The sequence below is a fragment of the Bubalus bubalis genome, chromosome 16, assembly GCF_019923935.1.
Source record: "Bubalus bubalis isolate 160015118507 breed Murrah chromosome 16, NDDB_SH_1, whole genome shotgun sequence".
In the NCBI taxonomy this organism is placed as follows: Eukaryota; Metazoa; Chordata; class Mammalia; order Artiodactyla; family Bovidae; genus Bubalus; species Bubalus bubalis.
The window spans coordinates 55,147,268-55,175,171 of record NC_059172.1 but is presented as its reverse complement, the minus strand read 5'-3'; the positions used below and the strand labels follow the sequence as shown (position 1 = coordinate 55,175,171).

Genomic DNA, 27,904 nt, shown 5'->3' with positions numbered 1-27,904 from the left:
TCTCCTCTGCCTGGTTGTGGAGAGGCATTTCTCAGAGCTGGTTATTCTCTGAAACGGCAGGGCTGGGCCCGGTTCTGGGATGGGGACGGGAGGCAAGGGAAGGCACTCGACTCTGTCAGACAAATGCCAGCTCTCACCAAAGTCGAGGGCCAGCCTGAAGGAGCTCCCTGGCAGGAGTGGGGGGCTTCTGGGCTGAAGACCTTGAGCTCAAACCCAGGAAGTGAGGCAGCTATTAGTAAGTGAGACTCTGGCAGTGAGTCAGGTCTCTGCAGAGGTCAGGGGTGGGGGTGGGGGGATGAGACAGGTCAGCAAGCAGAGCAGGTGCCCAGCTGAGTTCTAGTCCTGTGTCTGCAGCAATTCACTGGTGGTTTCCATAAAGTTCTTAACCACTCTATGCTCCCTTTTGGACATCTGTGACATGGGAACACCAATTAACTGTTTCTTAACACCTCTTGAGGTTGCTGTTAGGGTCGAACTAAAAATGACTTTGTGAAAATGAAGGAACTTGGAGTTCCTTCCAGTACTGTACTTAAGTTCTGTCTCCCAGAGTGACATGGAGAGCTGACTTTGCACCAGGAAGGTACTGGCTGCTTCATATCCTCCCAACAGCCCTGAGGCGCTGACTCAGTTTCTCAGACGAACTGGCAGAAGCTCAGAGAGGGGAAGTAGCTGAGACCTGGTGCAGGGGGTTTTTCTGGGGCTCCACCCTCTGAGCTTTATCACCCACAGTGGGACTCAGCACCCCAAGTAAGTGGACCAGAGAACTTGGTGGGGTGCCTTTCAGCCTGAAGCCCCTAGAATAGGACCCTGAAGCCCAGATCTGGCCTCTCCCAGACTCCTCCCTCCCTCCTGCTCAGGGGGGCAGCTGGAGAGGAGATGAATCTGGGGGAGACGTTAATTAGTTCTGACAAATTAATAAAGAAAGCCTCATTTATTCTCCAGATCTAATTTCCTTCCCTGTGCTTTATTTTCCTGCCCAACAAGCTGCTGCTAGGGAAATGGAGGGGAAAGGTGCTGGCTGGTGGGGTCGGTCTGAATGGACGCAGCCCCATCACCCTGCCGCTTCCTCAGGGCGGGCTGCCTGCGCCTACCCCGCCCCGCCCCTTCAATGCTCCGGGAAGCCAACCCCAGACATTAAGCTGTCAAACCACTCCCAATTATCTCCCTCCGTGCCCGCAGGCTCCAGGGGCGACAGTTGTAGCAAGCTGGCGTTGACTCATTCTGTCACCGGCCTGCCCTGCTCTGGGAAAATGCAATTTAATGAAGTCCGATGGCAGGACTGGGGCAGACAGGGTCCCCGGAAAGAGGGTGGCACCAGCTTGGTGATGGCGGATAGCCTCTTTCTGTGGGACAGCGCCTGCGACTTGTCTGACATCATCTCACCTTCCAGCCGAGCCGAGACCCAGCGGGAGGGGTCATTCCATACCTCCCCTGCCTCCACTCCCCTCTTCTGCAGCTCTGAGTGACCAGGACATTGACCTTCTCCACCAGGGGCCTCCACCTCCCTCGGCTGCCTGTTTTCATAGCGTATGCTCATGACAGCTGGGAAATTCTTCCTGCTGTTTCCTCTTGATCCCTTTCACTAAACAGCAAGGGCATTTCCCCACGCCTTCTGATACAGAGCCTGGGAGAGGGTCAGCCTCTGCCAGACCTCATCCAGGCCAGTCCTGGGTTGGGGAAAAGAGGCTGTCTGTAGACTGCAGAGCCAGCTCTGTGCTGCGAGAAAACGTGTTTTCCCTTTTGATTCTGGCTGGGCTGGGCCTGCCACCAGCCCCCGTTCTCGTCCTACCTCATCAGGGGCATCTGCTGGGGACCTCAGGTTCTCTCAAGTTGAATAGCAGAGAGGCTCTGGCTTCAGGATCCTGGGTTCAAATCTCAGCTCTGCCTCTGGCTCGCTGTGTGATTACATGCTTTCTGTATTGTACTTGTATACATCCATAAAGATGGAGCTGCTGCTAGCAGTCGCTAATTCATGTCCGACTCTCTGCGACCCGATGGACTGTAGCCCACCAGGCTCCTTGGTCCGTGGGATTTTCCAGTCAAGAATGCTGGAGTGGATTGCCATTTCCTCCTCCAGGGGATCTTCCCCACCCAGGGATCAAACTCACGTCTCCTGTGTTGGTTGGTGGGTTCTTTACCACTGAGCTACCTGGGAAGCCCCAAAGACACAACACTTGCCGTTAAAGGCTGGGGAGGGGGAACTCAGCAACTGACACGGGGATTTGGCTACTGTGAGGACAAAAAAACACGGTAATGTGTCCTCAGGGAGGTCATCCTCTGTGTGGGTGTTTAACAAAGCAGAAGACATTCATGTATGATCAGCAGATCATACAAGGAGCAAATGCCACTGACTTCCTCAGAGGCTGTTGGGAAGATGAAATGGATTTCTATAAGCAGAGCCCTGAGAGCAGAGCCTGGTGCGGTGCTGCTGCCCATCATGCCGACTGGTCCCCAAGGGCGCCACGCCTGTTCTAGATGCAGGGCCCCCACATGTGCTCTTCCCTCCTCTTTTCCCCTTTCTCTGGTGTTCATCCTTCAGGTCCCCCCCTTTCTGTGTGCTCTAGATGGGCCATCCCATTTGGCCACTTCCACACCCACAGTGACCTGTTCACTGTCTGTTTCCCACTAGACCATACGCTCCATGAGAACACAGATGGCACCCAACTGCTCAAGGCTGGACCTGCCAAGACCTGCATGTGGGCCTCAGTGATTGGTCATCGAGAGTTGACCAATGCCTGACATGACCAGAGGGAGCCAAGGCGCCGAGCTTCCCCCACCCCAGTGGAAAGAGTCTGGGACCCAGCAGGTTTGAGAAATTCTGGCAGAGACAGAGGGGGCCTGGTCCTGCCTGGCTCTATTCTGAGGCCCAATGGTAGTCAGGAAGGGCCTTCATACCAGCTGCCAAAGGGACAGAGACATGTCTGATAGAAAAGGCATTTGGACATCTCCAGGGCTCAGGGACCGGCTGGCTTCTGGGTATCCCCAGCGCTGCATCCTCCCAAGCCCTTCTCGGTCTCTGAGTGCCATGGACTTCCCCAAGTGGTGAAGTCTGGTCACTGGTCCCACACACTGGTTCACTGGCCACCGAGTATGGACCAGCAGGGACTCACAGGGACACCTAGTCTAACCCTCTTGCTGTGGTGGTGGTGGGTTAGTCTTTAAGTTGTGTCAGACCCTTCATGACCCCATGGACTGTAGCCTACCAGGCTCCTCTGTCCAGAAAATTCTCCAGGCAAGAATACTGGAGTGGGTCACCATTTCCTTCTCTGGGGGTCTTCTGGACCCAGGGATTGAACCTGCATTTCCTGCATTAGCAGATGGGTTCTTTACCGCTGAGCCATTAGGGAAGCTCAACCCTCTTGTACAAATGGGGAAACTGAGGTCAGAGAGTGCCTTGGGTGACTCAGCCAGCAAGTGGCTGAGCAGGACTTTTATACCAGAGGCTGGCGCTCTTTCCCTGAAAGTTCACAGCCCACGTCAGCAAAGCCGCTTCCGGTGAGACTTCCAAATTTGATTCCTGTCACCCTGCATTATTGCCAAAGTAACTCCTGCCTTTAATGCTCCAAGTAAGATTCCCAAAGGATCAATTACATACGATGCAAGGTAGCCTGCTGCCAGCTTAATCTAATGCATGCTCGGTCCTTCCAGACTGTCCACTCTACTCCATCGTGCCTCTTCTCCAGGACCAGTCACCACTCTTTTCAACCCTCTGGGCTCAGATCCGTCAGGAACCTGCTCCCACGAGCCCGTCAAGTGCCCAGCTCAAGGACCCACCTTAGCACCAGGGATGTGGATCTGTGGTGGGAGGAGTGCCTTACCCAAGGCCACAGAGAGGGTGTCCCTATGTCCCTGCTTGTGCAGGGCTGGCTGTCTCCCTTCCTCCTCCTCCTGGATCTTTCCCAGGGCTCCCCCAGTGTTTCTTGAGATGCAGAGAGCCCAGAGCTGAGAGAGAAGGGCTTCTGGAGGCAGAGAGCTGACCTGAGCCCAGGAAGAGGTCCCCCGGGGCCCTCCCAGCATCCACCTCTCCATCTATAACTTCGAGTACTAAGCACAGTGAAGGCTCAGAGGGTGCCCGACTCTCCTCCCTGGGGTGGAGACAGGCCGTCCCCTCCCAGGAAGGTCTCTCCAGACAGGCAGATAGGTGCAGAAAAATGGCAGAAAGACCATTTGGGCCTGTGCACACACCAGAGAGTGAGGGGAGGAGGCAGGAGGGAACCCAGATGAGCTGGGCCCTGGGGCAGCAGGCACTGAGCCGCTTCCAGGACAGACAGCCTGCTTCCTAGGCCACTTGTTAGGCCTGAGGCTGGGGGAGGGCTCAGATCTTCTTCCACTCAGCCCAGCAGAAGCTTCTATGAAGAATGTGCATGGCTCTGGCTGAGAGCCTGCCACTCACAAGTGGGGTTCTCCAGTGAGTCCTGGGCCTCTCAGAACCCTCAAGGATACATCGGGGTGCCCACCTTGACCCGCAGAGGATGCTGGGAGAATGAGGCACGAGCACTCTGTAGACGCTATAAAACCCTGCAGGAAGCGGGGCACTGTCAGAGGGGCAGGGATGCACAGGTCAGGGACAGCTCTTGGAGCAGGTTGTGGCGAAAGGACTTTCAAGGTGACAGTGTGGGTGTATCTGTGTGGGTGTATGCGACGGCTGCTTAAGTTGAGATAAACGGTGGCCAGTGAAGGCCTCACTGAGACAGGGGGCAGCTGAGGAAAGAACCAAGGAGGGGAGGCAAGCCCACCAACCGACTGTGTGGCCGGCTGGGAGAAGAGCATTTCAGGTGGGAGGAGAGTTGCAAAGACCCTGAGGGGGGCATGGGTCTGGTAAGCTTGGTGGGCGTGTCTGGAGAGGAGAGGTGCAGGGGCTGGATGATGGAGGGCCCAGGCCTCCCTTCCAAGCGAGATGGGAGCTGCTGGGGAGTGTGAGCAGGAGGGGCTGGGGGGACACATGAGTTAGGGCAAGGTTGCTGATTCAGTAGGGCGTGCAGGCCAAGGCACTGGTTAGGAGCCTCTTGCAATCACCTGAGACCTCTTAGGAGCCTCTGCAAAGATGGGGAGAGCTGAGACCAGAGGCAGTGTGGGGCGGGGTGGGGTGCACTCAGGTGTTGGGAGACCCCCTCCCACCTCTCCAGGTGAGACAGCTGGCAGCCCACTCCCTCTCCTTGTAGACAAGCTGTCTTCCCCTTCCTGGGCCTGAAACAGAGGCCAAGAGGGGCAGGGGTGAGGAGGAAGCCTGCACCAAACAATGGCCTTGAGCCAAGACAAGAGCGATGCTTGTTTCCCTTTATTTATGATTGTTATGGGGACAAATAAAGCCTCAGGTCGGCCGGGAGCCAGGCCCTCACTCTTCTCTCTCCTTCCACCTTCCCTTCCGTCCCACCTCTTCCCTGGGCACAGGCCTTCCTCTGACTCAAAGATCAAATAACTTCTCACTCAAAGGGAAAGATACTATCTCCCCTTACAATTCAGCACCGACACCAGCAGACTGACATCCCCAGATTAAAAGGCAATTAGGCAGCTTTGTTTTTGCAGGGGCAGAAGGTCTGCCTGGCACCCTCCTTGGGAACTGGATCCCACCGTGGGGAGGGCCAGCGGCTCTGGTGACTCCCTGTGGAGAAGGCTGTGAGTCTTGCTAGGTCCCAGCCCACCTCGGCTTCCAGCCCCTCGTTGTTCCCTCAGCAGCAGGAAGGACCATCTTCCCTCAGTTGCTGGTGTCCAAGAAGAGGGAGGGACCCCCCCCCAAGTCCAGCCCATTCTCTTTTTCCTACAAACCCAACCCTCGGAGTAGGGGTGAAGGCTCAATTTGTCTCTTTCACCACCCTCCCTTCAAGAAAATCCAATTCTGATTGCTTTCTAGCCTATTTCAAATAATAATAAACAGCATGGAACTGCTCCATCAAGGTTTCTAATCTCTTGGAAAGGGCATGAAAGACAAGCAAAGAGAAGGGGCCTTAATGATTCCTTCAAACCAGAGACCCTGGGCGTCCACTTTCTTCTCTCAGTTAGTTAATCTGTGCTGATAGCACCCTTGAGAATAAATAAATGCGCTCCCCCACCCCAGACCTTTCAGAGCATTTGTTTGTCCCCTCTCATTTAATCCTCAATTAAACTCTCAAAGTTCCATACTATTATGATCCCGCTTTTATACTCACTTGACCAATAATATCTATAGGAGGAGAGAAGGTCAGAGAGGACCCTCAAGGGACTTCCCTGGCAGTCCAGTGGTTAGGACCCTGTGCTTCCACTGCATTGGGCAGAGGTTCAGTCCCTGGCTGGGGAACTATAGACTCCCCATGCCCCGTGGTTTGGCAAAAAAAAAAGGAGAGGACTTTCAATTCTTTCCCATGTCACTGGTGAGGAGCGAGAGGTTTTAGAATCATCATTTGCCTTCTAGTAATTTACATCCACTATGACAAACCTAGACAGCATATTAGAAAGCAGAGACATTCCTTAACTGACAAAGGTCTGCATAGTCCAAGCTATGGTTTTTCCAGTAGTCATGTATGGATGTGAGAGTTGGACCATAGAGAAAGCTGATCACTGAAGAATTGATGCTTTTGAACTACAGTGTTGGAGAAGACTCTTGAGTCCCTTGGACTGCAAGGAGATCCAATCAGTCCATCCTAAAGGAAATCAGTCCTGGGTGTTCATTGGAAGGACTGATGTTGAAGCTGAAACTCCAATACTTTGGCCACCTCATGCAAAGAGCTGACTCATTTGAAAAGACCCTGATGCTGGGAAAGATCGAGGGCAGGAGGAGAAGGGGACGATAGAGAAAGAGATGGCTGGATGGCATCACCGACTCAACGGACATGAGTTAGAGTAAGCTCCAGGGGTTGGTGAAGGACAGGGAAGCTTGGCACGCTGCAATCCATGGGGTTGCAAAGAGTTGGACACAACTGAGTGACTGAACTGAATTTCTATCTAGTAGTTTCTGTCTGACCAGGACCATAGGACCACTGATACCCCTGCAGGCTGAGGTGGTCAGGGAGAGTTCCTCCATCCTGAAGGGACCCTTGAAGGATGGGGAGGTTTTCATCAGACACAGGCGTAAAGGCTACCATCCTTACCTTGTCACAAATATTCCTGGGCAATGGGGTTCCTACTCACCCCACCAGCCTAAGCCTCATGCTGCCCTCCCTCTTCCTGCACCGGGTTCTCTCCTCCAGGATATTTTAGGCACTGGCCCTTATGTGCCTGTGGAGCGTTACTGAGCACATCGTGTGTGCCAAGCACCGTGCTAGTTCACTGGGTAGAGGCCATGGTGATAGTGGCCAGAGGCAGGAAGGCAGAAGGATAAGAGAGGAGAATAAGACATTTTCTTTTTCTGTGCAAGTTCAGTCTAGCAGGGGACCAGTTCAGCTCAGTCACTCAGTTGTGTCCGGCTCTTTGCGACCCTATGGACTGCAGCTTGCCAGGCTTTCCTGTCCATCACCAACTCCTGGAGCTTACTCAAACTCATGTCCATCGAGTCAGTGATGCCATTCAACCATCTCATCCTCTGTCAGCCCCTTCTCCTCCTGGCTTCAATCTTTCCCAGCATAAGGGTCTTTACCAAGGAGTCAGTTCTTCACATCAGGTGGCCAAAGTATTGGAATTTCAGCTTCAACATCAGTCCTTCCAATGAATATCCAGGACTGATTTCCTTTAGGATGGACTGGTTGGATCTCCTTGCAGTCCGAGGGACTCTCAAGAGTCTTCTCCAACACCACAGTTCAAAAGCATCAATTCTTCAGTGCTCAGCTTTCTTTATAGTCCAACTCTCACATCCATACATGACCACTGGAAAAACCATAGCTTTGACTAGACAGACCTTTGTTGGCAAAGTAATGTCCCTGCTTTTCAATATGCTGTCTAGGTTGGTCATAGCTTTTCTTCCAAGGAGCAAGCATCTTTTAATTAATGGCTGCAGTCGCCATCTGCAGTGATTTTGGAGCCCCAAAATATAGTCTCTCACTGTTTCCATTGTTTCCCCATCTATTTGCCATGAAGTGATGGTACCAGATGCCATGATCTTCGTTTTCTGAATGTTGAGTTTTAAGCCAACTTTTTCACTCTCCTCTTCCACTTTCATCAAGTGGCTCTTTAGTTCTCCTTCGCTTTCTGCCAAGCAGGAGACCAGACATGAAAACAAATAATTACTGAGTGATAAGTGCTGTGTTTTGTTTGTTTGTTTTTTAAAGTATGAACCAAAATCCATGGGAGCTCATACGAGGAGCGATTCTGAGGATGGTGGAGGATCATGGAAGAGGTGAGATTGTTTAGCTGGGTCTTACAGGATAAGCAGGAGCCCCTCAGAGAGAGAAGAGGGAACGGGATGAGGGAAGAGGATCTGTAAAAGCCTGGCTGTGGGCGCTGGCTGTGTGCTGCAGAGGTGACAGGAAAGGGAAGTGAGCACCAGTTTATAGACGGCTCTGTTCCAGACAAGGGTCTGCCCTTCAGTCAGCCGCAACTGAGAGCTGCTGGTGCTGCTGAAGCCGGGGGGTGACATGGAAAGAGGCATGAGGGCTGCTCAGTGCAGGGCGTCACCACAAAGGCCACCCCGAGTGTGCTTCCGCTTACACTAACTGTCGTGAACAGGTGAATCCAGACACAGAAGTAGACAGTGATTGCCAGGGGCTGGGGGTGGCTGGGATCATGGGGAATGGCACATGGGCACAGGCCTTCTTTTTGGGGTGACAAAATTGTTCTGTGTTAGGGAGAGGTGATGGCCGCACAACTTTGTGAATATACTGACCCCACCGCATCATACACTTTAAGAGGGTGAATTTTATGGTAGGTGAATTACATCTCAATAATAAAAGATGAGGCACACAAGGAATGATGCGTGGCAGGGAGCTAGACCCCACTTGGAAAGAGGAAGGCTGGCAACTAGACCTCTGCAGGACTGCAACATCCCCCAAACGTGGGGGTCCCTGGCTCAGCCCTGCTCTAAGCATCGACTTGCTGAGGTCTCTCTTCCTTCCCTGCCCTGGGCTGATTCTGCTGGGGTTGGGGGGCACTAGAGATCCTGGGACCCCACCTCTGGACAGGCTCCCCACCCCGTGTCCCCGCCCTGCATCCAGGAGGTGTTGTGGCCCAGCACGTTACACGTGGGACCAGAGTGACAGACAGGTCACCTGACAAGCCACGCCACTTATTTTTGAAGACAGGCGGGTCCCCTGGTAATAGAGCAGGCACGGAAGCAGCTTTGCTGCAGACGGGGAAATTAGGGCAGAAAATAACACCGTGAAAACAGAACTGTCTGTCCAGAAATAGGAGAGAAAAAAGCCTCACCCCCCATCCCCATGTGTCAGAGCCTGTCTGAACTCCTGGGAACCCTGGGGCCATCCCCCCACCCCCATCTGCACTAGGCTTAGAGATTTTCTGTCTGTCATGCACTTGCTGGGGTCACCCCACTCATCAGGGTTGGAGGGGTGGGGGGATGGGAAAGCCCTGGGCACAGGGGCTCTAACAGAGTCCTTTGTGTGGGGGTCCTGAGTGTTTCTAAGGTGGCTGAGGGAGAACTCATCCCCTTGGGAGGGAAGCAAGGGATTCTATTCTCAAAGTCCTGTCATCTGGAAGGTTCGTGGGGACTGAGGTTCCCTCACGGGCGGGAGGGGAAATGTACTGGCCATCAAAGGGGGTTGAACGTTCTGATGCTTGTAAATTGGGGGGGTGTGCCTGTGTTTGATCCCTGGTTGCAGGACATTTTAGGATGCCTGGATGGGGTGAGGCAGCGGTTTGGAGGCAAGGGTGGCTGAGACTGAAAAGCACACGCAGAAGCTGCAGGCTTTCAAGCCCCTAGATTTCCCTTCCAGCCCCATATGTGGGTAAAAGGGCAGGGCTATCTCTCTTATGAATGGAAGCGGGAGGGAGCCGTGTGTGGGGAGCCCAGAGAAGCCTGGGAGAGAGCAGGCTGGCCGGGTTGGCAGAGGGTTGCTGGGGGACTTCACGCCCAGGCAAGCAATCACTTTATTTTTACTCTGGGCTTGGGGGTGAGGGCAGGGCAGAGAGGAAAAGGCGAGGAGCCAGTCTGAGGAGGAGGACCTCGCTGATTTTTCCCAGCATCCCCCAGGCCACTTCTCTAACCACAAACCTCAGTCTCAAGCCACTTGGTTGTCATGGAAACAGGACGGAATAGAACAGATGGTCTCCACTAGCCAAATTCCAATTAAACAGGGCAGAGATGGATCAGAAAGGGGGTGTGATGTGACTGGGCCACAGAAGGCTCTGCCCTCCAACCCCACCTGCCCATGCTGGGCTGCCACAGGATGGACAGGAAGTCCCTGGTCACTTTCAGCAGACCAGGGGCAGGGTCAGAAGGGAATTCTGGAAGGAGCCTCTCAGAAGGGGCGGAGAAACCCACCTGGAGGGAGTCATCCCCTGTCTCCTGCACCCTCACTCTCTCAGTTCCCAAATGTGAGCGGCTTGGAGAGTAGCTGCATTGGGGGAACACACATTTAAACCTACAGAAACACCAAATCGAAACACATGCCTGCCTGCATATATGACCAAGCACACATGTGCAATTAAACATTGCTGTATACATACAGACGTGTGTGTTTGTGCATGTTTGCAGGCACAGAAACACATAGGGCACACGCAAAAAGGTTAAGCAAAGTCATTAATCAGAGACACATTCTTAGAACTGTACAAGGAAAATGCTTTAGGAGACGAAATAAGCAATTTATTTCAATTTACTTAATAAACATGTATTAAGAATCTATCAAGTGACTGAGAGAAGGAATTATATACACACTCTCTTTCACACACACACACACACACACAAACATGAGTAAAAGAGTGATATGGTCGTGGGGCCAAGGGACGATGGACTAATATTGCGATCAGGTGCCATGGCAGGAATGTTTACAAATGCCATGACAGTAACAGGGAGGAAATGATGAACTTGGGGAGGGGTGTTTAGAGAAGAAAGGGCCTTGAAGGATGAGTGGGACTTTGCCAGGCAGTGAAGTAGGACTCCTAAATAGAGAAGACAATGTGATCAAAGGTCGGGAGGAATGAAAGGTGAGGGATGGCAAGTAGAGGGGGTGAGCCCAGGGTGCGGCAGCTAGTGGAGGAGCAGAACCCCCACAAACTCGCACTCAAACACAAACGTGCCTAGCAATGCACCAGCTCACACGCTGGGAAACCACATAGCCATGAACACCTTCACACACACATGAAAATCAGAGCCCCCTGCTCCCCAGGGCTCTGTGCACGGAAGGTACTTAGTAAATGTTGACTAAGTGGGAAAAAGATGCTTTTGTTTGCGGCAAACAGCACGAGGGGAGTATGGGAAGTGTCAGGAGAGAGGGAAATATCCGAAGTTTTAGCATCTTGGTTATGTTGTTGCTGTTCAGTCGCCAAGTCATGTCCAACTCTTTCCAACTCCATAGACTGCAGCATGCCAGGCCTCCCTGTCTCGCACCATGTCCCCGAGCTTGCTCAAGTTCATATCCACTGAATCAGTGATTCTATCTATCCATCTCGTCCTCTGTTGCCCTTTTCTCCTGCCTTGGTTATAGGGTTAGACGAAGGACCAGGAAAACAGAGAGGTATGCAGAGGAAGGAATTCTCAGAGCTTACTGGGCTTGAGAATGAGGGCAAGCCAGCAGCTCCTATTGGTGTACTGCACATTAATGGAGCACCTTCTATGTTCAAAGCACTGAGCTGGAGCCTGAAGACATTGTAAGGTTAAGTCCTCCCCTTCAAAGACTTCAGGGTCTACGGTGAGGGCGGGGGGGGGGGAGTTCCAGACAATGCAGTCCCAGAGACTGGCGAAGAACTCAGGGGATGGGGCCCTTTGGCAATCAAGCATTTCACAGCAATTTTCACATGGGGGGCTTTGGACTGACCCAGCAGCAGGAGCAGGAGGAGGAGAAGCTGAGAGGCAGCAGTTAATTCCTGCTGGAACCTTGAATGGGCTTCCCTGGTGGCTCAGAGGGTAAAGCATCTGCCTGCAATGCAGGAGACTTGGGTTCGATCCCTGGGTTAGGAAGATTGAAGACATGGAACCTTGAATGTGCTCATGGTAGGCCGGGGGAGATAGCTTTGGAAAAGTAGCTTCTGGCTACAGCAAGAGCCTAGGCCAGTGGTTCCTAACTGGGGGTATCTTTGTCCCAGGGAACATTTAGCAATATCTGAAGACATTTTTTTATTGTCCCATGGAAGGAGGTGATGGGAGGACGCCACTGGCATCTACCTAGATGGAAGCCAGAGATGGTGCTGAACACTCTATTATGCACGGAATCACCCGGCCCAGGACATCAGCAGTGCCAGCTGCGGGTGAGAGCCCTGGCCTCGGTCACAGAGTCTGTGCTTAAGAAGCAGCATTGGGGGGGAGGGGGCAGGCACGAGGGTTTCAGGCAGAGCAGGAGTGTGATGTGCCCCAGCATCTCCTTGCTCTGTGTGTGCAGGCCACAAGGGAATAGGGAGAGCTCCCCGCACTCGCATGTCTCAGAGGGTGGCAGCATTGAGACTGGGGTGGGGATGGGGGTCCTGTAGAAATGGGACCAGTAAAAGCTGACAACAAATCAGACGCAGAGGATGGAGGAGAAAGGGCCCAGATCCAGTGAAGGCAGAATTGGGGTTCCGAGCACAGAAATGGCGAGAGCCCAGTGAGGGCTGTGTCCTGGGAATAGAAGGCTGGGACTGTCCAGCTGGCAGTCCAAGGAGCTGATGCGGGGCACAGGGCAGGCTGAAAGTGGACACAGCAGGTAGAGAAGACTGTTCTCTGAGGCCCCAAATCCTCCCCACAGCCTTCCCAGCCCCTTCCATGGCCCCCCATCCCGAAGACACGCCAGAAGGCTCCAGTCTCGGGTGGCCTCTCAGGCTGCCCTGGTCACTCTATCCTGGTGTTTCCTCACCACTGCCACTCGGACTCTAGGTCTTAGCATCCAGGTCACGTCCCCAGGGAAGCCTCCCCTAGGTTAGGGCCCAAGTGTCTTCCTCGCAACCCTGTGTGGACTTTAATCACTTAAGTAATGCTCAGAGCGGGCAAACACCTGTTTTCAGACAGTAGCTCATGACTTGGCTCAGCCCCAGCTCTTGCCAAGGACTGAAACGGGCAGGGGAGGCTCTGAGGTCCCTGGTGCCAGCCCATTGCCTTGTTCATATCCTGCCCTGCCCTCACTGGCTCCTGCTCCCCTGGCCAAACAGCTTACAAAAGAAATGTTCTGAGAGCCACCAGGATGGGCTGGCACCAAGAGTCCAGGAGAAGGCTTGGAAATCTGCACAAACTGCCAATGGGAAGTTTTCCAGCAATTACAAATCAAAAACGCCACCCAAAGGCCAAACCCCAAGGACATGTGCCTCCCTTCTCCCCATCCCATTCCACCCCCTGACACACCAGCCTTTGAATCAAGTCTTTAACCTCAATTTAAATGGCTAAAAGTACTTTTTCTTGCCAAGAGGTACCTGGTACTTAAAAGATGCTCAAAGAGCATCTGTTGACTAACTGACCTCACCTAAAGGATTAGGGAAGAGCTACCCACAGGATCACCCCAGGACCCCATCTGGCCAGCAGAACGGGGCCAACCAAGTGAGTCAGCGGGCACCAAGGAGAGTGATTACAGGGATGCTCTGGGGTGGTCCAAGGGCCTGCCCTCCCAGGAGGAAATATCTAGGTGCATCCAAAGGGCCTGTGGGGCAGGCCTGCAGTCAGTCCCTAAGCTCTCTTGGAGATTAAACACCATGCTGGCTCAAGAGACCAGAAACCAGGCGGGGGCGGGGGGCGGGGGGTGTGGGGGTGGGGAAGGTGGGGCTTCTTTTCAGAGGCCCAGGGAAGAGCCTAGAAGGATCTCCAGGTTGGAGGTGGGGGAACTGAAAGTGGGAAGAAAACAGTAATGATTTATTAACCCAAGTTACTAATTATTAACCAGCTAGACTCTTGGACTGGAGGGCCCAATTTCTGGCTTTCCCCCTTCACCAGGGTTGCATCCCAAGCACCTCTAGGACTCCCCACCTCCACTCTGCCTGCTGCCCCACCCCCCCACAGGCTATCTCCAGCCCAGCCTTGCTTTTTATCTCTCCCTGCCCTTCCTGGTGGTCGCTACCATTGAATATCAACTCCTACTCCCTGCTCTGGTGGGGTGTCTGGAGAGAGAGGGATGACAGTAATTGAAACTGTTATTTGGGGACATGACTGGGTGACCTAGGGGGCAGCCGGGGGGAGGAGCCATCCTCTCTTCACTTCCCACCTCCTCACTTCCACACTCCAAGGGTAGCTCAGCACCTTATCTCCCCCTGCTGAGCTGCAGGGTTTGGTGAGGGGACCAGGGTCTCATGCAGGAGGGAGTAGGGCAGTTGGCAAGGAGCAGTAAGCCTGTGAGAAGCGGGAGAAGGGTCTCCAAGCCATGTCTCCTGGGTTCCAGGGACGGGGTACTGGAGATGACTAGGGTGGAGTCTTGGGGGAATGGGTCTTGATTAACCTCCTCTGGGGGTTCAGGAAGGAGATTTCTGGTTTATCCTTAGGATAAAGGGAAGCTCAGACTCTCCAGTGGCCAAAGACTCATTTCAACACTGGTCCCAGGAATTCACCACTAAGAAACCCACAATGGTCTGTAGGGTGGGGTGGTAGGGGGTGATTAGTGCCTGGTCGGTACTAATGGACTGCCTGTTGGGGGTGGTGGTGGTGGACTTGCGGCTGTAGAATCTGTATTGCAGACTGTAGATCACAAGGTCAGATGGTGAGGTGCCACACCCTACCACATGCCGTGGCTTGCTCTCCCAGCCCTGGGACATGCCATAGAGCGGCTGCACCATGGCATGAAGCGCCAGGCGACAGAAGAAGCTGCAGGGAGATCATCCCACTGGTGGCATCCTTCTGTGCACCAGTGACCACACCCATTCCAACTGGTCCCCACCCATGCCCACGAGGACACAGGCTGCTGGGAGAATTTGGGGGCTGCCTGCACCGCCTCCTGGTGAAGCGACTGCAGGCAGAGGGTCCTCTGCCCTCCCCACTGTCCTCCTTATGCCCTGAATCTCTGCAATATGGTCCCTCTCACAGGCCCCTCACCAGCTTAATTCCTTAAGTCCCACAGGAGATAAACGGATCTCTCACTGCAATTTATCGTTAATCCAAAGGAAAACAGGGGTTGGGAACGGGTGAGGTGGAGATGGGGAAGGGGTGGGGTAGAGGTGGGGAAGGGGTTCGGAGGAGGTGGGGAAGAGTGAAGGCAGCCAATCCACTTTGCCTCCTCTTGGCCCTGGGACAGTGGCTGTGGCTGGGGACTCCTAGGCTGAAATCCCTGGGTCAGGAAGCCTGTGTTTGGAGTATCACACCTGTTACTGGGGAATCTAGACAACTTGCTTCCCAGGAAAGCATCTGAGATGGAGGAGGTGTCAGACTTGGCTGGATGAGCTCATGGGAGAGAAGACCCTGGGTGCCAGAGGCTGTCTTTAAATGCCTGAAGGACCCCCTGTGCAGAATCAAATGTGTTCCACACAATTCCACTGGGGTAGAAACAGGAGTAACTGGTGGAGGCTTCAGGGAAATAGATTTCAGCTCAGCATAAAGAAGAATTTGGGGTAGTCACAGCTGTATTGGCTTCCATGTGGGGTGGTGAGCTCCCCGTCACTGCAGGTATCCATGCTGAAGCTGGATGATCAACCTACAGGTTGGATGTGTTAGAGGGGTTTTAAGAAGTCACTGGGTGTTTTATTATTTGACTCCCCTTCTAATGCCGAGACTCTGGGTATTCTGTGACCTACCCTTCTGGTCTTCCCTTCCCCTGCAGGGCAGTGGGTACCCTCAGCTGAGAGTCCGGCTGGAAGGCTCTTTCCAGACTTGGGGCTGGGAGGGAACAAGTAGGCTCAGATGTGTAACCTGGCTTGAAGGGTGAAGGAGCACTCAACCTTCTGCCTAGTCACCTCTGTCCCTTCATGTCCCAGGAGGGAGAGTTTAGGGAGAGGACAGGCTTCAGTAATAACCACATGAGGCCCCAGCTCCTCCGCCATCTCCCAGTCAGGCCCCTGCCCTATGGGCATGAAGAGGTGGCACCCTGAGGTGTCACCTGCTGTGTTGGGAGGTCAGAGGGTGGGTGCTGTCCCATGCTGGACTAGAAGCTCCAGGAGGCACGAGTGCATACGAGGTTGAATGGGTGTAGGAACGGGCCCACCACCCCTCTCCCATTGTACACCCAGGGCAGTGGGAGCCCCATAAGTGCTGGCTCTGGGCTCTCAGGGCAGCTAGACTCTGAGTGCTAGACCTGGCGTAGCTTGGTCGAGAGCATGTAACTGTTGCTTCTAACTACCCTCTAAGAAGAGCTTCCCTGGTGGCTCAGTGGTAAAGAACCTGACTGCTAATGCAGGAGAAGTGGGTTTAATCTTTGGGTTGGGAAGATCCCCTGGAGAAGGCAATGGCAACTGCTTCAGTATTCTTGCCTGGGAAATCCCACGGACAGAGGAGCCTGGTGGGCGACAGTCCACCGGGTCACAAAGAGTCAGACATGACTTAGCAACTTAAACAACAACAACCACCCTTTAAGAAGGGAGCACAGGATGGCATGGGTCACCAGATACCTTCCCAGGTGACCATGTGGGTGGTTTTCCAGGAGCCCAGGGGCCTGAGTACTTGACCCTTCCTGAGTTGATCACCCTAGAGAGGTCGTAGCAACCCTGCAAGGGATCCCCTCCCCCTGCCAGCGTGCTGGGTCATGAACTGCTGGGAGGCTCCTGGGCCTGGCTTCCAGCCCTGGGGAAGAGACCTCCCTCCAGACCCAGGGTCCTTGGGCAGGCAGCAGCTAATAACAGCCAAGTGGTGTAAAGACTCGCTCTGTACCAGGCACTGTGCTAATCACGTTACAGGCATTGTTTAGCTCTTCTAAACCTCCCAGTATTGCACACCCGTTTTCCAGTGGAGAAAACTCAAGTTTAGCGAAGACAAGACACAGATGTATACTTGGCCACATGTCAACAACAAAAGGCAGAGACCACTTGGCTCCAAAACAACCAGTGGGTTCAGTCAATTTGCTGGGAAAAAAATAGTCCAACCAGTTGTTTGTGATCCTATAGACAAAACAATTATCTAAGATTGACCTTCTGCATTCTCCAAGTGGCGGCTGGGGGGCAGTGCAAAACGCTGCCTCAACAGTCATCATCTTTGATTGCCTGCCCTTCCCCCCTCTTCCCCTCACTCTCAGGATCCAGATTCTGCCCTTCTCCCACCAGGGAGCTAGATGAGAGCCTCCCACATCCACGGGGGAGAAGATGGCTATCAGAGGCTGATCAGGAGCAGACACACACGCACACAGAGCACGTGACCTCATGTGCGGGCACACGCACACACACACAAGCCATAAACCTCTCTCATACACACACAGAGGACATAAAAACACTTGTAAAGAAACACAGAAACCAGCACAAATTATCATTACAGTGCAAACTGTGTACACAAGTGCCGAGGGGGCAGGAGTAATGGTGTGATGGAGACAGGAGAGGATAATGGAGCTCTTTCCTGGCAAGGGTGTTTCTACGCAGAGCTGGGGTGTATGTGTGTGTGGAGGGGTGACCTGCAGAGAAGTTCCCTGGTGGCATTGTCTGTCCCCTGTCCCAAGCTCCCAGGAGGGAAGGGGAGCCACCAACACCCTTCCTAGTTATCCCACAGCAGTGCTGAGAGGTGGGGGCCAAACGGTGTTGCCTTCCCTCCTCCCATGACTAACACCGCCCACCCCCCCTCACCCCACCCCCCCCCCACCCCCCCCCCCCGCTTCAGATCCAACCTGGAGGCCCATTATCTGACTCCTGGGAGGTGACGAGGGTTGGGAAGGGTGCTGAGGCCCAGGCGGGGGTGGGCACAGGGGAGCAGGGGCCGGGGGCTGTCATCTAAGTTCCCCAAAGGCTCATCCATCAACCGAGCAGAGATAATCAGAGTACGCAGCCGGCCCAGGATGCTGATTACTCTCTGGGCACCACAAACACAGGGAATAAATCTGGGAAGGGGCTGGGGAGGCGGTGTCTTGGTAGCAGGGCCGACCACCCTGCCTGGGAAGTGAGAGGTGGCCCATCCATCATTCTGAGAGATGCAGCAATCTAGGCCAATGAGATCAGGTTGTTTGGGGGTGGGGGAGGTGGGCAGTCATCATAAAATAATCTACAGTGCAGTGCGGCTGCTCTGCTCTGGTCTCATTTACACTCGAGGAGAATCTTGTGCCTGCCCCTGCTCCAATTTTTCACTCGGGAGCCACTGCAGAAGCTTCTGCCACTGACTTAAAGCCCTCAAAGGAGGCCTGGCCCAGAGGGGACACAAGAGGAGCATCCAAGTGGCTTGACTCAAAAGCACCCGTGGGCATCGCAGGCCCCAGGGCAGGCAGGCACAGGGCAGAGCTGGCTCCTTTGTGCTGACAAGGCAATCCTTAGGTCTGCATGGAGGTCATACAGGTCTTAAGGCCCCCTTCCCCCTATCATTTCCAAGTCCTTCCCAGGGAGGGTAGGGGGCAGATTCCAGCCCCAGGAACCGATCCCGCAGCTCTGGCCTGGGTCTGGGCCACAGAGGCCACTCTGTAATTCAAGCTAACGGAGCATGGATAATCTAGAACAGCAGAGAGTCTGGGAGGAATTTCTCTTTGGCGTCAAAATGTATCAGATGACTGTTTTGCAGCTGAGTTACCTTCCTAATTAAGCAAGGGAGTTTGTGAGGCCTGAGCGCACGTGGTGACCTGCAGGGTCAGGGTGTGGGGCAGGGGCACTGGCCCCAGGTGACCCTCGAGAGGACAGTCCACAGGTGGGCCATCTGGACTCCACTCTTGGTCCTCGGCCACAACACTGGGAAAGGGTGTTGATTTTTCTGCTCCCGTGATCGTCCTTCCCGGGAAGTTCGCTACCCCAGCTGTGAGGTGGTGGCCAATGCCTCTGTCCCCTGATTCCCCATCCTGAACCTGCCTGGGGCACAGGAAGCACCAGGCCCTTTCATCCCAGGAGATCAAAGCAGCTGGCACAGGTGAACACCCTAAATCCTCTCCCTGCCCCACTCCCCAGGTAGGGGCCCCTCCTTTGCCATCTTTTGCGATCTCTGGGTGAGGGCAAGAGAGAGGGGGACCTTCCAGAAGCTTAGGATAGGCGCTGGCATGGGATCAGTTTGCTGAGCCGTGGATCCACCCAGGATGTGGAACCAGCCTGGAAACACCTGCTGGGGGCAATTCCAGGCAGATTCTCCAAGGGGCGCTATTATACCTGCCTCTGGTCTCACAGGGAAACATGGTGGGAGGCCCTCAGATGGCATCAGTGATGCTCAAAGGCTCAGGGGATGAAAGAGCAATAATGTCAAGACATCTCCCTCCAGCAGAGGCACATTAGCACTCCCAAGACACAACAGTGACTGGCAGGACACACCAGGAGTGTAACAACTGCACTTTAGTACTTACAGGGGATCCAGGAGGTAAAGTAGTGACAACCGCTGAAAGTTTCTGATGATGAGCATTAATAAGCCCCCAACGCTCCAGGAAGGCCCCAGGTCATTCCTGCATCATCAAAGGGAGCAGGCGGGTAGGCTCTACGATGCTACACAGGGGTGACAGTCATTCTGGAGGCAAGGTCCTATGTTACCCCAGGCTTAGTAAGGATCATGGACACTGGGCCTGATTTCCCGGATCCAAATCCTGGCTCTGCCACTAAATAGCTTTGCGACCAGAGGCCAGTTACCTAACCTCTGCTCGGGCCTCATTTGTTCGTATGTTAAAAATGAGGAGAAGAATCCTCCACAAGAAGTAAGTATTGTTATGGAGATTGAATAAGTTATTACCGGTAAGATGTTCGTAATAGTGTCTGAGTGTCTAAAAACTCTTGATAACAGTTTGCTCTTGTTACCATCATCACTGTCCAAACCAACAATGATGTATCCGCCTAACATTGGACGATGTAACGAAGTATCCGCCTACCGTGTAATCAGCCCACAGAGTGGCCCACCCTGTGCAATGCCCTGGGGAGTCCAAGCCCCCTCAGCAATGGACCCTGTCCGGTTTGGAGCTCTCAGTCTTATGAAGATAAACCCCAGGCCCAAATAACTAATAGCAAGATGTAGAGTGGCTATTGCCATGGGCGGCATGGATGAGGTGCTGCAACAAGGGGGTGGTTCTCTGAGTGAAAGAGGTCATCTCCAGCTGGGGGCTTCATGATAGAAATACTCTCAACTTCAGTTTTTGGATATGGGAACTAGGGGAGGGGTGGGGGGAATGGCGCGTGCAAAGGCACTGAGGTGGGAAAGTGCACAGGCTGTGTGGCTGGCTGGGAGCGGTGGCTGGAGCTGAGCCAGGGAGGGGGCAGCCATCAGATGCTTCTGTGCTTGTGAGCCTCCTTTTCAGGCACGGATTAAGTATATTCATCCAAGAGGCAGTGCAGGCAGTTTGGAGCTGGAGAGCCAGGAGTTGGGGACAGAGGTGAGCCAGGGGCTGCTGCAGCGGTCCCCCGAGTGAGGATACTGCTTCCAGCCTCTCCTGCAGTGGGACCCTCATCAAGCTGCAGCAAGGCTGGCTTGGCTCTGAGGCACCTTGTCTACTCGCTTTGTCCCAGCAGCTGACAGCATTTCCCCAAGAGAGACCAGGACTAAGGGAGGGGATACCTGGGGTGCTGCTCAGGGGCCAGAGAATGGACCCCATGGGAGCAGCTGACCAATCCCACTTGGGGCTCAAATTCCAGACAAGCTGCAGGGCCTTACAGGGGAGCATCCACCAGGGGCTGGTACAAGTCTCCAGACCCCTTTTCTCCAGAACAGGGCTGACTTGCCGACATCTACCCAAACAGATTGGCGCTCCCATCTCCGCTGACTCATTTGGCGGGTGCTTCTGACCTGAAATGTGGGCTGGCCTGCGTGACCCCTGCATGGAGCACTAAAAACCAGTTACTCTGGCCTGGCACTCTCTTTCCTCTAGAAGACTGAGGCACTAAGACGGGGCAAGGTTTTCTTTGCCCTCATCTTGTTTTTCATGGCTACATCCACTGGGCCCTGGTGATGTTTTGGTGATGGGCTGGTCTGCAGGTGGGAAGGGAGATAAAGCAGAACGGGAGGGGAGGGGAGGGTAGAGAAGCTGGCTGTCAATAGGCACCAGAATTTGCTAAGAAAGGAATAATCCTGTCTTTGGTGGGAAGAACCCCAAGATGCAACTAGGGCTCCATCACAGCCATTGTGGGCCAGTTAATCTACCTCGGGGAGAGGAGTGGGACCAGGAAGCTCCCCCTCCCACCCTCCACCACCCCAAGGCCACCAGATGGTGAAACTGCATCTATAGGGGATGAAAAATGCTTCTGACATGGGGCCCTGAGGTCTCTATCCCCACTTTTCGGACAGAAAGGTGGGCTACAATTCAGACGTGTCTCTCCAGGCTGTCCCCAGACCTGTGGCTGTGAGTGGGCTTGTTGTCCCTGTCCCCAAAGGCCCTCCTCCATGGAATGACAGTGTTTTGCTGAGTTTCTCAGAAGGTGGACTCCCCTGCCCCGTTCTGGAAGGAGCTGTGTCCTTATCTCCTGAAGGGAGGGGGCAGTGGAGGGGGGATAGAACTGAGGGTCCAAGTGGGCAGGAGGGACCCCATGTTTCCAGCTTTGGGGAACATGCATTCCAAGAATGCATGGATGGGGGTGGGGAGGGAGGACCCTACTCAAGCCCATAGATCAAACTCAACTCCCAGTGGGACATTCCTGTGCCCACGGCCACTGGCCTGTTTTGCTGCCTGGGCCACGCCTGCAGCTGTGTCCCAGTGGGGCCACCAAGCCAGCGGAACTAATGTCCTCTAATGAGATCCGGGCCAGAGTGGCCGGGCGGGTTTTATTGTCTGTGGCTAGGTAATGAGACTCCTCATAAACTGGGAATGAAACTGGGATCTGCATGGACCAAAGAGGGGTGGGGGTAGCCCAGGAGAGGGACTCAACTCTGCCTATCAAATCTCAGCCCCTCCTGTTCTCCACTGCTCCGATCAAGTCCACAAAGCTTTCTGAGCATTGCCAGCACACTAGCGGTGTGCCTGCTTGTGTCCTGGAGCTCTGTGCTCACACCTTGGGGCCATGCCCACGTTTCGGGTCAGATCCTGGGAGTGATGCTCTAGCATTTGGAAGGATATGCTCCCCTTGTCCCATTCCCCTAGCTGTTCTGTTATTGGGCATCTTGTGCTTTGTGTCAGCGTGAACTGTGGGAAGCTCCAGCAGGGCCGCCCTCTAACCTCTATCTCCATGTATACCTCGCTTCACCAGGTGGGGGACAGTACAAGCTGGTGGTTTCCAGCAAAGCAAATGACCACCCCACTGGACACATTCTATCATGATCTGGCTCAGCCTCTTCTGCATCTGTCCATCCCAGTCCATCTCATCTTTCCTCATCTACTGGATTTGGAGTCAGAAAACCTGGCGTCTAATCTGAGATGGGCAGCAAGGTACTAGATCTACACCTCACTTTTCTCACCTGTAAAATGGGAGAACTACTGATACCCTTTACATGGGGTTATTGAGAGGATCAGCTGAAATTATGAGCTGAAAAGAGTATCACAAATATCTTTGTTATTATTGGTGAAAGCATTCAATCTGCAGCAGGAGAAACTGAAGGACTTTCTGTCAGTGAGAAGGGCATGACCTCGGGAGGGATCTCTACTTCTCTGGCTATACCATCTTGCCTGAAGAGCTGGTGCATGGACTGCTGGGAGAGGGGCCTGTGGCCCGTAGAAGTTTGCAGGGGCTGAGTCCCGGGTTCTCTACGCCAGCCTCAGGCTGCCACCCCAGCCAGTGTTCCAGATGGGCCTCAGTGCCCAGCTGGGTTGCAGCCAGGGAGTGAGGCGGGTGCTGGGGAGAGCCCTTGGCAACAGGCTGCAGAACAAAGGCCACACAGCACCTGCTGCTCGTGCAGTACACGACCAGGCTGGGCTCAGGTAGGTGCCTGCACCCAGCCAGGCCACCCGAGTCCCCCACGGCTGCTGCAGCCCTTGCCATCATTTCCAGGTGGGGAAGCGAGGTCAGCAGTGGGCAGGCAAATGAGTGGCTCTTTCTCAAGAGAGTGTGCAGTTGGCAGAACCCAGCTGGCAGACACAGAGGGAGCCAGGACCACTCAGAGGAAAGGCATAGAACACAGGAATAGCTGCCACTACTGCACATTTATCACAAGCTGGGCAATGCACTGAACACTTTTCATACATTACTGTTGCTCTAATTTTCACAAACCTTTGAAAGCGTAGTAGCAGAAACCCATTTTACAGATGGGAAAACTGAGGCCTACAAAGCAATTTAACCAGGCCCACCCAGCTAGCAATTGGTAGAGCTGGGATTCAAATACAGTCCAGCTGGCCTCGCTTTGCTGTCTCACTTTGCTGGGCAGTCAAGATGGGGTGATCCAGGTTGTGGGGAGAGGGACTGAGCTATCTGCTTCTCCCTCTGGACTGGGCCCTGGGACCACAGCTGCTCTGCCCCTAAAAGACTGTGAAAGGCACAGATCTCATGAGCCTCTGAGAATACATACCTACTGCCCCTCCCCCACCTCAGGATAACCCTTGGGATTACCCATTGCCCTGAACAGCCTACATACAGTCTGTGATCAGGAAGGCTTTCTCTGTGTCCTTAGGTTTCTCCTGTGGCAGTGAGTTAATCGCTCCTTGTCAGGGTTCAGATATTAGGTCCGATGTGTTTTCACCTATCTTTCCCCTCTCCCTATTTTCCAGTTCCAAACAGCACAGGAGAATCCAGAGCTTAAAGGGTTAACTGGGCTAAGGCGTGTTATCTCCAGCTCAGGGCTTTCCCTGTGCAAGGTGATCCTGCTCAGATCTTAAGTTACCTCCAGCCCCAGCCAGCACATCTGCTGCTGGCTCTACAGACGTGGTCTCTATGGAGAGGGGCGGACACCACAGGGCAGAAACACTTGCCAGCCTGACTTGGGCATCAGGACCTGGGCTCCCAGGACTGACCTCTTCCCCAATGCTTACCCTTCATTCCCACTTGCCTTTCCAACAAGGGAGCTACTGCTTTCTGCTCTGTGAACTGGAGTGCTCCAGGCACATGTATGCTGCTGAACTGGCCACACATATGGTTCTACAGGGTTTTTTAGAGCCTATGACTCACAGCTTTTTAAATGCCCAGAGTACATCACCTTTCCCCAGATGACCCTTTTCCTCAAGTATTCATGCAGAAAGCAGAGGTGCCAAAGTAGTAGCTGAAAACCTATTTCCTGCGGCCCCTCCTGGCTGCTCGGGAATCCTGAGAAGCAGAGCAAAATCTCTCCAGGTGAGCATCTTCCTCTGAGGATGCAGAGGCCCAGCCTGATGTCAAGGGCAGAGCAGAAAAAGAAAGGGGTGTCCAGGCTTCTTACCCCCAAAGGATGTGGCAGCTCAGTCTTAGAAGGAGCTGGCTAAGGGCAAATCCTAGGTCTCCTCCAAAGTTATCCTCACTGACACTCTGATATAAACACAGGCCTCTCACAAAATCCCAGTCAGAAGCCATAAGAAATCAATTGCACGTGATGATGCATTTGATGTATATTTATGCCCCTGTCCCACGGTGACCCACAATCCCAGTGCACACACTTCCTTGTCCTACTCCCCGTGGCTCTGTATGTGCACAGTGAATTGTAGATGGCCAACACAAGCACACAGTCTTGCACACAGGTGTGTGCACCCACTCTATACTGATGGTGAGGCCGTAAGCAAATGATCAGAAACGTTATAGCCTAAGTCCCATAGCTGGCTATTACTCCTTCTAGCCTGGCCCACAGGCTGACATTCAAAGTTAAAAAAAAAAAAATCAGCAAAACAGGTAAATATATATAGATACCCTTTCTGCCCCCACAGCAGGTAGGAGCCACTTGATTTACCAGGTTAACAAGGAAAGATACAATCAGGAAAATTGAAGGTAAATTTACACCTCCCTTGGGTATTTTCTGTTTGTGCTGAACAATGAACATTAGTCAGCTGCTAAACAATGGCAGTTATCAGAGGCACAGCAACTGGGGCTGCCCCCCAGTCCCCCACCCTCCCCAGCCTGGCCCACTTGCTCAGTCGTCAGCACTAGGGTTCTGGCCTGAGACCATCCTGGCAGCATACAACTGGGTCCTGGATCAGGCCAATGAGGTGGATTCATTGTGCAAAATTGAGCAGCCGAGAAGGGAATGGACATCATAGTCTCAGCCAGCATCAGGCAACCAGGGGTTGCCTGTCCCATAAACACAGAAAGTCAGGCTCAGAAACACCTTCTAGACCACTCAGCCCCAGGTGCTGGGCCCAGGCACTGCAATATCTCTTCCTCCTCCCTTCCAGCCTTGACTATTTGGCCTTGAATCTGATTCGGAGACACGTCTCTGACATGGGCACTGGGATTCTTGCTTATATTCGCTTGCAAACCCCAGGCCGGCGGAATCGGTTTTGCCATAATGTCCTGCCCAGCAAGCCTGGACACACCACTGTCTGTGAGTGATGGGGAGACAGGAAGATAACTCAACAGTCCTGACTCCCCGGGTTTCAAAGAAAACCATCATGACGGCGAGTTCTGCATAGGCTGCAGAGAAGAGGGTGCTGCTGTGGCCCGACAGGTCTTCCGAGGGTGTGCACGACACCTGGGGTGTGTGTTCTCTTCCCAGACAAAAGGTTTGGGGAAGCCAATTAGGGAGGGTGTGGTGCAGGTGGGACACCAGCTCAGCACACCCGCTTCTAAGGCAGGTTCTCTACCTCCTCTCCTGGGCTCCCCCTATTCCTCTCGGATGCAGCCCCCGGGTCCCACTGGCTCTCTCCTCTGAGTGATCAGGCAGAAACCCCAGACTCATCTCAGAGGCTGATGGGGCTTCACCACCCTGCCTGGTAAAGTCTGTGTTGTTGAAAACACACTTCTGTGTTTACACACTAAGAGCCCAATTTGGAGTGTTTTGAAGTCAGGGAGCCACCACACACACCCCCGGGGTTGGGGGTCCCCTCTCCCATCTCATCAGGCTCCTCTCCTCATCCCTCTATACTCCTTGCCACAGCCGAGAGGAACCCAGAAAAGAGCATCAGGCTGGCAGGTCCCCAGGGAGAAGGAGATTACCTGAGGGTGACGGTAGATGGGTTTTGGAGGGTGACTTCCCCTGGCCTCTGTCCAAGTGTCATGTGGGCACCACCACATCCACCTGTCTTTTCACAGAGGCACCAGGGGCACGGGCACCAGGTAGAGGAGCCTGGCTGGTCAGGGAACTCTGGCTGCCCCGCTGATGCTACCCAGCCATGACAATTAGGATCAACCAAGGAATGCTTACGAAGTGCCCATCTGAGCTGTGATTCCTTATCTGTGTCCCACTCCCTCAATCTGGAGTTTTGGTTTTGGGGGGGGGGCGGTGTCTACACTTGAACCAGGTGAGAGGATCACCTCCCTGCCCCCACTCCCCGAGTGGGATGGAGCAGCGCAGGCCTCCACCCCTCCAAAGATGGAATTAACTACAGGGACAGCATCACAAAGCTGGGAGAAAGAGTGACAAAAGGAAGGGGGTGAGTTCACTCCCTCTCCCCAAATCTTCCTGCTCTTTGTCTGACCCAGGAATAGATTAACCCCTAGTATGCTAGACTAGTCAGGCCCCAGGAAAGCTGGCCTTTTGCTGGGTTCTGAGTGTGGGCAATATGGAATTGAAGGGTTCCAGAACCCCGGTGGTCAGACAAATGTTAGAACCCGAGCTTCCAGCATCTCCCATTGGTTTCCCAGGAGGTCCAGTGTAAGATGAAGACCTTTCATTCTCACCGGAACCACCCTTGCTGCGAGAGACTCAATCATGCACCTTTGAAATGGGCAGTGACACCTGTGTGCCCTGGAATTTACCCCCACCGACCTAGCAGGGCAGCGTCCCCACCCCCTACCCCAGGCTGTAGGGCTGGGGGCACCCTGGTGCGCCTTTCACAAACCACTTTGGAGCCATGGGCCATTACGAGACATTTGCTGAGCCCTGGCCGGGAGCTGGCGGCAGACGGGGTTTAGAAGTGAATGAGGCCAGGCTCCCGCCTTCCAGGAGCGCACCCCAGCCCCACTTCTAGGCAACAAACTGCCGTTTGTGTCTGCGGCATCGAACATATCTCCTCCATATCTCCTCCGTTAGCAGCGAGCGGAGTCCAGACCCAACATTCTTGCCCCACGCAGAGCTGGTCTCTGCACTCTCACCCCTTCTTTTACCACCTAAGGCCAGGGCCACGTGCTTCAACCGAGCCCCCACCCTACCCCGCCCTCCCCAACTCCTCCCCCACCACCTAGCTAGGGCGGGAGGTCGTCTCAGGTTTCTTCCACGAAGGCTGGAGGAACTCCCCCAATCTGCGCCCCACTCGCGCCGGTGTCCCCAGCCACTGTGGGAGCCGGGCAGCTTCCCCAGGGACACAAAGGGTTAAATCCAGCCGCGGGGACTCGGTCGGATTTGCCTCCTAAACGCATTTTCCAGTTCATTCCCCAGCACAATACGCCCGGACCGGTCCCAGCCTCCGCCCCTACCCCATCCGTCAGAGGGGCCACCGGGGGCCACCCCGGGGGTCGGGCGTCGGGTTAACCCCTCGGCCGCCAGCATCTCAAGGAAGGACACGCGGGCATCCTCGCGAAAGTGGGTCACGCAGCCACCTGGCTGGCACGAAGCCCGCGGCGCCTCCTGCGGGAGAGCCCCCCAAACTGGGACCGGAGTTCCAAGGCAAAGCCTAGCTCCGCGCTAGGCGGGGAGATTGCGATAGCGCGCCGCCGGGCCTCACCCTCCCGGAAAAGAACCGCAGGTGAGCGAGAAGCCGCCTCTGCCGCAGGAGCCTGCTCCCCGCGCGGGTAGGGGGGCGACGTGGTGCGGGAGGGGGCCGGAGCGCCCGAAATCTCTTGGCAAAGGGGCTGGAGGAAAAAAACCCGAAGCCCCACTTCCATCCGCCAAGCCCACAGCCCACCAGCTCCGAGACTGACGCCCTCCCCCTGGGGCTGTTGTCTCCTACCCCGAGACGGTGATTACGGTGATTATTTTGCATTTATGTAACATTCAGTGTTTCCA

At 54.2% G+C, this 27,904-nt stretch overlaps 1 protein-coding gene across 1 annotated transcript in view; it reads right to left on the bottom strand.

The window, feature by feature from the left end:
- NECTIN1 (nectin cell adhesion molecule 1) overlaps window positions 1-27,904 on the bottom strand; it is a 72,564-nt gene that overhangs the window by 43,425 nt on the left and 1,235 nt on the right. The gene's annotated exons all lie outside the window — the stretch shown is intronic.